The sequence below is a fragment of the Mytilus edulis genome, chromosome 3 (assembly GCF_963676685.1).
Source record: "Mytilus edulis chromosome 3, xbMytEdul2.2, whole genome shotgun sequence".
Lineage (NCBI taxonomy): Eukaryota > Metazoa > Mollusca > Bivalvia > Mytilida > Mytilidae > Mytilus > Mytilus edulis.
This window is the reverse complement of record NC_092346.1, coordinates 101,719,433-101,731,663: the sequence shown is the minus strand read 5'-3', so window position 1 is coordinate 101,731,663 and position 12,231 is coordinate 101,719,433. Positions and strand designations below refer to the sequence as shown.

At 37.0% G+C, this 12,231-nt stretch overlaps 1 protein-coding gene across 1 annotated transcript in view; it reads left to right on the top strand.

The window, feature by feature from the left end:
* The window catches only part of LOC139518036 (26S proteasome non-ATPase regulatory subunit 1-like), a 187,524-nt gene that overhangs the window by 119,643 nt on the left and 55,650 nt on the right, over positions 1 to 12,231 (top strand). The window lies entirely within an intron of this gene.

The window sequence follows — 12,231 nt, the reverse complement described above, 5'->3', positions numbered from 1 at the left end:
TACTCTGGGTATCCTTGTTTGTAGTGTTGAAATGGTAGATAGGTTTCATTGTGTTTGTCCCCCATACTCTGGGTATCCTTGTTTGTAGTGTTGAAATGGTAGATAGGTTTCATTATGTGTTTGTCCCCCATACTCTGGGTATCCTTGTTTGTAACGTTGAAATGGTAGATAGGTTTCATTATGTGTTTGTCCCCCATACTCTGGGTATCCTTGTTTGTAATGTTGAAATGGTAGATAGGTTTCATTATGTGTTTGTCCCCTATACTCTGGGTATCCTTGTTTGTAGTGTTGAAATGGTAGATAGGTTTCATTATGTGTTTGTCCCCCATACTCTGGGTATCCTTGTTTGTAGTGTTGAAATGGTAGATAGGTTTCATTATGTGTTTGTCCCCTATACTCTGGGTATCCTTGTTTGTAATGTTGAAATGGTAGATAGGTTTCATTATGTGTTTGTCCCCTATACTCTGGGTATCCTTGTTTGTAGTGTTGAAATGGTAGATAGGTTTCATTATGTGTTTGTCCCCTATACTCTGGGTATCCTTGTTTGTAATGTTGAAATGGTAGATAGGTTTCATTATGTGTTTGTCCCCTATACTCTGGGTATCCTTGTTTGTAATGTTGAAATGGTAGATAGGTTTCATTATGTGTTTGTCCCCCATACTCTGGGTATCCTTGTTTGTAGTGTTGAAATGGTAGATAGGTTTCATTATGTGTTTGTCCCCCATACTCTGGGTATCCTTGTTTGTAATGTTGAAATGGTAGATAGGTTTCATTATGTGTTTGTCCCCTATACTCTGGGTATCCTTGTTTGTAATGTTGAAATGGTAGATAGGTTTCATTATGTGTTTGTCCCCCATACTCTGGATATTCTTGTTTGTAGTGTTGAAATGGTAGATAGGTTTCATTATGTGTTTGTCCCCCATACTCTGGGTATCCTTGTTTGTAATGTTGAAATGGTAGATAGGTTTCATTATGTGTTTGTCCCCCATACTCTGGATATTCTTGTTTGTAATGTTGAAATGGTAGATAGGTTTCATTATGTGTTTGTCCCCTATACTCTGGGTATCCTTGTTTGTAATGTTGAAATGGTAGATAGGTTTCATTATGTGTTTGTCCCCTATACTCTGGGTATCCTTGTTTGTAATGTTGAAATGGTAGATAGGTTTCATTATGTGTTTGTCCCCCATACTCTGGGTATCCTTGTTTGTAGTGTTGAAATGGTAGATAGGTTTCATTATGTGTTTGTCCCCCATACTCTGGGTATCCTTGTTTGTAGTGTTGAAATGGTAGATAGGTTTCATTATGTGTTTGTCCCCCATACTCTGGGTATCCTTGTTTGTAGTGTTGAAATGGTAGATAGGTTTCATTGTGTTTGTCCCCCATACTCTGGATATCCTTGTTTGTAATGTTGAAATGGTAGATAGGTTTCATTATGTGTTTGTCCCCCATACTCTGGGTATCCTTGTTTGTAATGTTGAAATGGTTGATAGGTTTCATTATGTGTTTGTCCCCCATACTCTGGGTATCCTTGTTTGTAGTGTTGAAATGGTAGATAGGTTTCATTATGTGTTTGTCCCCCATACTCTGGGTATCCTTGTTTGTAGTGTTGAAATGGTAGATAGGTTTCATTATGTGTTTGTCTCCCATACTCTGGATATCCTTGTTTGTAATGTTGAAATGGTAGATAGGTTTCATTATGTGTTTGTCCCCTATACTCTGGGTATCCTTGTTTGTAATGTTGAAATGGTAGATAGGTTTCATTATGTGTTTGTCTCCCATACTCTGGGTATCCTTGTTTGTAATGTTGAAATGGTAGATAGGTTTCATTATGTGTTTGTCCCCCATACTCTGGGTATCCTTGTTTGTAATGTTGAAATGGTAGATAGGTTTCATTATGTGTTTGTCCCCTATACTCTGGGTATCCTTGTTTGTAATGTTGAAATGGTAGATAGGTTTCATTATGTGTTTGTCCTCCATACTCTGGATATTCTTGTTTGTAGTGTTGAAATGGTAGATAGGTTTCATTATGTGTTTGTCCCCTATACTCTGGGTATCCTTGTTTGTAGTGTTGAAATGGTAGATAGGTTTCATTATGTGTTTGTCCCCCATACTCTGGGTATCCTTGTTTGTAATGTTGAAATGGTAGATAGGTTTCATTATGTGTTTGTCCCCCATACTCTGGGTATCCTTGTTTGTAGTGTTGAAATGGTAGACAGGTTTCATTATGTGTTTGTCCCCTATACTCTGGGTATCCTTGTTTGTAATGTTGAAATGGTAGATAGGTTTCATTATGTGTTTGTCCCCTATACTCTGGGTATCCTTGTTTGTAATGTTGAAATGGTAGATAGGTTTCATTATGTGTTTGTCCCCCATACTCTGGGTATCCTTGTTTGTAATGTTGAAATGGTAGATAGGTTTCATTATGTGTTTGTCCCCCATACTCTGGGTATCCTTGTTTGTAATGTTGAAATGGTAGATAGGTTTCATTATGTGTTTGTCCCCTATACTCCGGGTATCCTTGTTTGTAATGTTGAAATGGTAGATAGGTTTCATTATGTGTTTGTCCCCTATACTCTGGATATCCTTGTTTGTAATGTTGAAATGGTAGATAGGTTTCATTATGTGTTTGTCCCCCATACTCTGGGTATCCTTGTTTGTAGTGTTGAAATGGTAGATAGGTTTCATTATGTGTTTGTCCCCCATACTCTGGGTATCCTTGTTTGTAGTGTTGAAATGGTAGATAGGTTTCATTATGTGTTTGTCCCCCATACTCTGGGTATCCTTGTTTGTAGTGTTGAAATGGTAGATAGGTTTCATTATGTCTTTGTCTTCCATACTCTGGGTATCCTTGTTTGTAATGTTGAAATGGTAGATAGGTTTCATTATGTGTTTGTCCCCCATACTCTGGATATCCTTGTTTGTAATGTTGAAATGGTAGATAGGTTTCATTATGTGTTTGTCCCCCATACTCTGGGTATCCTTGTTTGTAATGTTGAAATGGTAGATAGGTTTCATTATGTGTTTGTCCCCTATACTCTGGGTATCCTTGTTTGTAGTGTTGAAATGGTAGATAGGTTTCATTATGTGTTTGTCCCCTATACTCTGGGTATCCTTGTTTGTAATGTTGAAATGGTAGATAGGTTTCATTATGTGTTTGTCCCCTATACTCTGGGTATCCTTGTTTGTAATGTTGAAATGGTAGATAGGTTTCATTATGTGTTTGTCCCCTATACTCCGGATATCCTTGTTTGTAGTGTTGAAATGGTAGATAGGTTTCATTATGTGTTTGTCCCCCATACTCTGGGTATCCTTGTTTGTAATGTTGAAATGGTAGATAGGTTTCATTATGTGTTTGTCCCCCATACTCTGGGTATCCTTGTTTGTAGTGTTGAAATGGTAGATAGGTTTCATTATGTGTTTGTCCCCCATACTCTGGGTATCCTTGTTTGTAGTGTTGAAATGGTAGATAGGTTTCATTATGTGTTTGTCCCCCATACTCTGGGTATCCTTGTTTGTAGTGTTGAAATGGTAGATAGGTTTCATTGTGTTTGTCCCCCATACTCTGGATATCCTTGTTTGTAATGTTGAAATGGTAGATAGGTTTCATTATGTGTTTGTCCCCCATACTCTGGGTATCCTTGTTTGTAATGTTGAAATGGTTGATAGGTTTCATTATGTGTTTGTCCCCCATACTCTGGGTATCCTTGTTTGTAGTGTTGAAATGGTAGATAGGTTTCATTATGTGTTTGTCCCCCATACTCTGGATATCCTTGTTTGTAATGTTGAAATGGTAGATAGGTTTCATTGTGTTTGTCCCCTATACTCTGGGTATCCTTGTTTGTAATGTTGAAATGGTAGATAGGTTTCATTATGTGTTTGTCCCCTATACTCTATTATCCTTGTTTGTAACGTTGAAATGGTAGATAGGTTTCATTATGTGTTTGTCCCCTATACTCTGGGTATCCTTGTTTGTAATGTTGAAATGGTAGATAGGTTTCATTATGTGTTTGTCCCCCATACTCTGGGTATCCTTGTTTGTAATGTTGAAATGGTAGATAGGTTTCATTATGTGTTTGTCCCCTATACTCTGGGTATCCTTGTTTGTAATGTTGAAATGGTAGATAGGTTTCATTATGTGTTTGTCCCCTATACTCTGGGTATCCTTGTTTGTAATGTTGAAATGGTAGAAATGTTTCATTATGTGTTTGTCCCCCATACTCTGGGTATCCTTGTTTGTAGTGTTGAAATGGTAGATAGGTTTCATTGTGTTTGTCCCCCATACTCTGGGTATCCTTGTTTGTAGTGTTGAAATGGTAGATAGGTTTCATTATGTGTTTGTCTCCCATACTCTGGATATCCTTGTTTGTAGTGTTGAAATGGTAGATAGGTTTCATTATGTGTTTGTCCCCCATACTCTGGGTATCCTTGTTTGTAGTGTTGAAATGGTAGATAGGTTTCATTATGTGTTTGTCCCCCATACTCTGGGTATCCTTGTTTGTAGTGTTGAAATGGTAGATAGGTTTCATTATGTGTTTGTCCCCCATACTCTGGGTATCCTTGTTTGTAGTGTTGAAATGGTAGATAGGTTTCATTGTGTTTGTCCCCCATACTCTGGATATCCTTGTTTGTAATGTTGAAATGGTAGATAGGTTTCATTATGTGTTTGTCCCCCATACTCTGGGTATCCTTGTTTGTAATGTTGAAATGGTAGATAGGTTTCATTATGTGTTTGTCCCCCATACTCTGGGTATCCTTGTTTGTAATGTTGAAATGGTTGATAGGTTTCATTATGTGTTTGTCCCCCATACTCTGGGTATCCTTGTTTGTAATGTTGAAATGGTAGATAGGTTTCATTATGTGTTTGTCCCCCATACTCTGGGTATCCTTGTTTGTAGTGTTGAAATGGTAGATAGGTTTCATTGTGTTTGTCCCCCATACTCTGGGTATCCTTGTTTGTAGTGTTGAAATGGTAGATAGGTTTCATTATGTGTTTGTCCCCCATACTCTGGGTATCCTTGTTTGTAGTGTTGAAATGGTAGATAGGTTTCATTATGTGTTTGTCTCCCATACTCTGGGTATCCTTGTTTGTAGTGTTGAAATGGTAGATAGGTTTCATTATGTGTTTGTCCCCCATACTCTGGGTATCCTTGTTTGTAGTGTTGAAATGGTAGATAGGTTTCATTATGTGTTTGTCCCCCATACTCTTGGTATCCTTGTTTGTAGTGTTGAAATGGTTGATAGGTTTCATTATGTGTTTGTCCCCCATACTCTGGGTATCCTTGTTTGTAGTGTTGAAATGGTAGATAGGTTTCATTATGTGTTTGTCCCCCATACTCCGGGTATCCTTGTTTGTAGTGTTGAAATGGTAGAAATGTTTCATTATGTGTTTGTCCCCTATACTCTGGGTATCCTTGTTTGTAATGTTGAAATGGTTGATAGGTTTCATTATGTGTTTGTCCCCCATACTCTGGGTATCCTTGTTTGTAGTGTTGAAATGGTAGATAGGTTTCATTATGTGTTTGTCCCCTATACTCTGGGTATCCTTGTTTGTAGTGTTGAAATGGTAGATAGGTTTCATTATGTGTTTGTCTCCCATACTCTGGATATCCTTGTTTGTAGTGTTGAAATGGTAGATAGGTTTCATTATGTGTTTGTCCCCTATACTCTGGGTATCCTTGTTTGTAGTGTTGAAATGGTAGATAGGTTTCATTATGTGTTTGTCCCCTATACTCTGGATATCCTTGTTTGTAGTGTTGAAATGGTAGACAGGTTTCATTATGTGTTTGTCCCCTATACTCTGGGTATCCTTGTTTGTAGTGTTGAAATGGTAGATAGGTTTCATTATGTGTTTGTCCCCTATACTCTGGGTATCCTTGTTTGTAATGTTGAAATGGTAGACAGGTTTCATTATGTGTTTGTCCCCTATACTCTGGGTATCCTTGTTTGTAGTGTTGAAATGGTAGATAGGTTTCATTGTGTGTTTGTCCCCTATACTCTGGGTATCCTTGTTTGTAATGTTGAAATGGTAGATAGGTTTCATTATGTGTTTGTCCCCTATACTCTGGGTATCCTTGTTTGTAGTGTTGAAATGGTAGATAGGTTTCATTATGTGTTTGTCCCCTATACTCTGGGTATCCTTGTTTGTAATGTTGAAATGGTAGATAGGTTTCATTATGTGTTTGTCCCCCATACTCTGGGTATCCTTGTTTGTAGTGTTGAAATGGTAGATAGGTTTCATTATGTGTTTGTCCCCTATACTCTGGGTATCCTTGTTTGTAGTGTTGAAATGGTAGATAGGTTTCATTATGTGTTTGTCCCCTATACTCTGGGTATCCTTGTTTGTAATGTTGAAATGGTAGATAGGTTTCATTATGTGTTTGTCCCCTATACTCCGGGTATCCTTGTTTGTAGTGTTGAAATGGTAGATAGGTTTCATTATGTGTTTGTCCCCTACTCTGGGTATCCTTGTTTGTAATGTTGAAATGGTAGATAGGTTTCATTATGTGTTTGTCCCCTATACTCTGGGTATCCTTGTTTGTAATGTTGAAATGGTAGATAGGTTTCATTATGTGTTTGTCCCCCATACTCTGGGTATCCTTGTTTGTAATGTTGAAATGGTAGATAGGTTTCATTATGTGTTTGTCCCCTATACTCTGGGTATCCTTGTTTGTAGTGTTGAAATGGTAGATAGGTTTCATTATGTGTTTGTCCCCTATACTCCGGGTATCCTTGTTTGTAGTGTTGAAATGGTAGAAATGTTTCATTATGTGTTTGTCCCCTATACTCTGGGTATCCTTGTTTGTAATGTTGAAATGGTAGATAGGTTTCATTATGTGTTTGTCCCCCATACTCTGGGTATCCTTGTTTGTAGTGTTGAAATGGTAGATAGGTTTCATTATGTGTTTGTCTCCCATACTCTGGGTATCCTTGTTTGTAATGTTGAAATGGTAGATAGGTTTCATTATGTGTTTGTCCCCTATACTCTGGGTATCCTTGTTTGTAATGTTGAAATGGTAGATAGGTTTCATTATGTGTTTGTCCCCTATACTCTGGGTATCTTTGTTTGTAATGTTGAAATGGTAGATAGGTTTCATTATGTGTTTGTCCCCCATACTCTGGGTATCCTTGTTTGTAATGTTGAAATGGTAGATAGGTTTCATTATGTGTTTGTCCCCTATACTCTGGGTATCCTTGTTTGTAGTGTTGAAATGGTAGATAGGTTTCATTATGTGTTTGTCCCCTATACTCTGGGTATCCTTGTTTGTAATGTTGAAATGGTAGATAGGTTTCATTATGTGTTTGTCCCCCATACTCTGGGTATCCTTGTTTGTAGTGTTGAAATGGTAGATAGGTTTCATTATGTGTTTGTCCCCTATACTCTGGGTATCCTTGTTTGTAATGTTGAAATGGTAGATAGGTTTCATTATGTGTTTGTCCCCTATACTCTGGGTATCCTTGTTTGTAGTGTTGAAATGGTAGATAGGTTTCATTATGTGTTTGTCCCCTATACTCTGGGTATCCTTGTTTGTAATGTTGAAATGGTAGATAGGTTTCATTATGTGTTTGTCCCCCATACTCTGGATATCCTTGTTTGTAGTGTTGAAATGGTAGATAGGTTTCATTATGTGTTTGTCCCCTATACTCTGGGTATCCTTGTTTGTAGTGTTGAAATGGTAGATAGGTTTCATTATGTGTTTGTCCCCCATACTCTGGGTATCCTTGTTTGTAATGTTGAAATGGTAGATAGGTTTCATTATGTGTTTGTCCCCTATACTCTGGGTATCCTTGTTTGTAGTGTTGAAATGGTAGATAGGTTTCATTATGTGTTTGTCCCCTATACTCTGGGTATCCTTGTTTGTAATGTTGAAATGGTAGATAGGTTTCATTATGTGTTTGTCCCCCATACTCTGGGTATCCTTGTTTGTAATGTTGAAATGGTAGATAGGTTTCATTATGTGTTTGTCCCCCATACTCTGGGTATCCTTGTTTGTAGTGTTGAAATGGTAGATAGGTTTCATTATGTGTTTGTCCCCCATACTCTGGGTATCCTTGTTTGTAGTGTTGAAATGGTAGATAGGTTTCATTATGTGTTTGTCCCCTATACTCTGGGTATCCTTGTTTGTAGTGTTGAAATGGTAGATAGGTTTCATTATGTGTTTGTCCCCCATACTCTGGGTATCCTTGTTTGTAGTGTTGAAATGGTAGATAGGTTTCATTATGTGTTTGTCCCCCATACTCTGGGTATCCTTGTTTGTAGTGTTGAAATGGTAGATAGGTTTCATTATGTGTTTGTCCCCTATACTCTGGGTATCCTTGTTTGTAGTGTTGAAATGGTAGACAGGTTTCATTATGTGTTTGTCCCCTATACTCTGGGTATCCTTGTTTGTAATGTTGAAATGGTAGATAGGTTTCATTATGTGTTTGTCCCCTATACTCTGGGTATCCTTGTTTGTAATGTTGAAATGGTAGATAGGTTTCATTATGTGTTTGTCCCCTATACTCTGGGTATCCTTGTTTGTAATGTTGAAATGGTAGATAGGTTTCATTATGTGTTTGTCCCCCATACTCTGGGTATCCTTGTTTGTAATGTTGAAATGGTAGATAGGTTTCATTATGTGTTTGTCCCCTATACTCTGGGTATTCTTGTTTGTAATGTTGAAATGGTAGATAGGTTTCATTATGTGTTTGTCCCCCATACTCTGGGTATCCTTGTTTGTAATGTTGAAATGGTAGATAGGTTTCATTATGTGTTTGTCCCCCATACTCTGGGTATCCTTGTTTGTAATGTTGAAATGGTAGATAGGTTTCATTATGTGTTTGTCCCCCATACTCTGGGTATCCTTGTTTGTAATGTTGAAATGGTAGATAGGTTTCATTATGTGTTTGTCCCCCATACTCTGGGTATCCTTGTTTGTAATGTTGAAATGGTAGATAGGTTTCATTATGTGTTTGTCCCCCATACTCTGGGTATCCTTGTTTGTAATGTTGAAATGGTAGATAGGTTTCATTATGTGTTTGTCCCCCATACTCTGGGTATCCTTGTTTGTAATGTTGAAATGGTAGATAGGTTTCATTATGTGTTTGTCTCCCATACTCTGGGTATCCTTGTTTGTAACGTTGAAATGGTAGATAGGTTTCATTATGTGTTTGTCCCCTATACTCTGGGTATCCTTGTTTGTAATGTTGAAATGGTAGATAGGTTTCATTATGTGTTTGTCCCCTATACTCTGGATATCCTTGTTTGTAATGTTGAAATGGTAGATAGGTTTCATTATGTGTTTGTCCCCTATACTCTGGGTATCCTTGTTTGTAATGTTGAAATGGTAGATAGGTTTCATTATGTGTTTGTCCCCTATACTCTGGGTATCCTTGTTTGTAATGTTGAAATGGTAGATAGGTTTCATTATGTGTTTGTCCCCCATACTCTGGGTATCCTTGTTTGTAATGTTGAAATGGTAGATAGGTTTCATTATGTGTTTGTCCCCTATACTCTGGGTATCCTTGTTTGTAATGTTGAAATGGTAGATAGTTTTCATTATGTGTTTGTCCCCCATACTCTGGATATCCTTGTTTGTAGTGTTGAAATGGTAGATAGGTTTCATTATGTGTTTGTCCCCTATACTCTGGGTATCCTTGTTTGTAATGTTGAAATGGTAGATAGGTTTCATTATGTGTTTGTCCCCTATACTCTGGGTATTCTTGTTTGTAATGTTGAAATGGTAGATAGGTTTCATTATGTGTTTGTCCCCCATACTCTGGGTATCCTTGTTTGTAATGTTGAAATGGTAGATAGGTTTCATTATGTGTTTGTCCCCCATACTCTGGGTATCCTTGTTTGTAATGTTGAAATGGTAGATAGGTTTCATGATGTGTTTGTCCCCCATACTCTGGGTATCCTTGTTTGTAATGTTGAAATGGTAGATAGGTTTCATTATGTGTTTGTCCCCCATACTCCGGGTATCCTTGTTTGTAATGTTGAAATGGTAGATAGGTTTCATTATGTGTTTGTCCCCTATACTCTGGGTATCCTTGTTTGTAGTGTTGAAATGGTAGATAGGTTTCATTATGTGTTTGTCCCCTATACTCTGGATATCCTTGTTTGTAATGTTGAAATGGTAGATAGGTTTCATTATGTGTTTGTCCCCTATACTCTGGATATCCTTGTTTGTAGTGTTGAAATGGTAGATAGGTTTCATTATGTGTTTGTCCCCTATACTCTGGGTATCCTTGTTTGTAGTGTTGAAATGGTAGATAGGTTTCATTATGTGTTTGTCCCCCATACTCTGGATATCCTTGTTTGTAATGTTGAAATGGTAGATAGGTTTCATTATGTGTTTGTCCTCCATACTCTGGATATCCTTGTTTGTAATGTTGAAATGGTAGAAATGTTTCATTATGTGTTTGTCCCCTATACTCTGGGTATCCTTGTTTGTAGTGTTGAAATGGTAGATAGGTTTCATTATGTGTTTGTCCCCTATACTCTGGGTATCCTTGTTTGTAGTGTTGAAATGGTAGATAGGTTTCATTATGTGTTTGTCCCCCATACTCTGGGTATCCTTGTTTGTAGTGTTGAAATGGTAGATAGGTTTCATTATGTGTTTGTCCCCCATACTCTGGGTATCCTTGTTTGTAATGTTGAAATGGTAGATAGGTTTCATTATGTGTTTGTCCTCCATACTCTGGGTATCCTTGTTTGTAATGTTGAAATGGTAGATAGGTTTCATTATGTGTTTGTCTCCCATACTCCGGGTATCCTTGTTTGTAATGTTGAAATGGTAGATAGGTTTCATTATGTGTTTGTCCCCCATACTCTGGGTATCCTTGTTTGTAATGTTGAAATGGTAGATAGGTTTCATTATGTGTTTGTCCCCTATACTCTGGGTATCCTTGTTTGTAATGTTGAAATGGTAGATAGGTTTCATTATGTGTTTGTCCCCTATACTCTGGGTATCCTTGTTTGTAATGTTGAAATGGTAGATAGGTTTCATTATGTGTTTGTCCCCCATACTCTTGGTGACCTTGTTTGTAGTGTTGAAATGGTAGATAGTTTTCATGTTTCTGTCCCCTATACCCTGTGTACCTTGTTTGTAATGTTTAAGTGTCTGTCCCCTATACTCTGGGTATCCTTGTTTGTAGTGTTGAAATGGTAGATAGCTGAAATATTTATGTAAATTGATACTAGACATGCTGCTTCGATTCTGTATCTTAATTGCAAAGTTTTGTAAACACTTGTAATGAAATGAAACAAAAACTTGATAAAATCTTATCATGCACCATCCACACTTTCATGGCTCCTACAATCAAGATGTTCTGTAATTAGATGATATTTCTCAGTGGAAACAGGATACTAGAAAGATAAGAATTAAGTGATTTGATCTAACCAGATAGGTTAGTTTTCAAATACATCCTATTAGGCTCCAAAGGTTAATGGTCTAAAAAGTAATGAAATAGTCCAAATTACACCCGAAGATTAAAATTTATTGAAAAAAATCTTTGAACTGGTTGATTATAATGGTTTTTTTTAGTTCCAATACATAAACAGCTTTAAAACAGTTGCTGACATTGCCTGAAGTAAAAACAAATATTTCCATAAAATTCAAAACTGCAGAACCATTTGATGAGTATGATGATAAAATATATATTAGAATGATAAGACATTGCACCCTACAACATCTTCTTTATCTGTTTAACGATGTTTTCTGAGTATGATGCACATTTCTACAGATTCAACTCTACACTTCAATGTATTTTCTGTCAAAATCTTGACATTTCTCATAAAACAAGATAAATTCATTATCATATTTAATAACTGTGTGATATGTTATATTTATATCTGTTTTTTCCTTTCTCTATCAGTATTTTATGTGGGTAGAGTCCTTAGTTTAACCCTCATATGTGGTAAATAATGATAAACATCAAGTTTTGACTGGTTCCCTGATCTGATTCTACATTTTATTTGTTATCTGTCCAAAGTAATAGAGATTTTTTTTATCTGAGTTCTGATTGAAACAAATATTTGCCTCAATGCTGAGTTTAACATGGCAGGTGTATATTTTCCTTTGGTTGATAAGTTACCAATGTGCTCTCTATTTGGTCATACTAGTCTCCTATCATTACAGAGATGGTCCTATGGTAGTTCTGGTTTAGACTGTTTGCAGCATACAATTATTTTAGATAGAAATGTCTGAATTTTTTCTCCTCTGAAATTACAAGACTTTGGTACATTAAAAT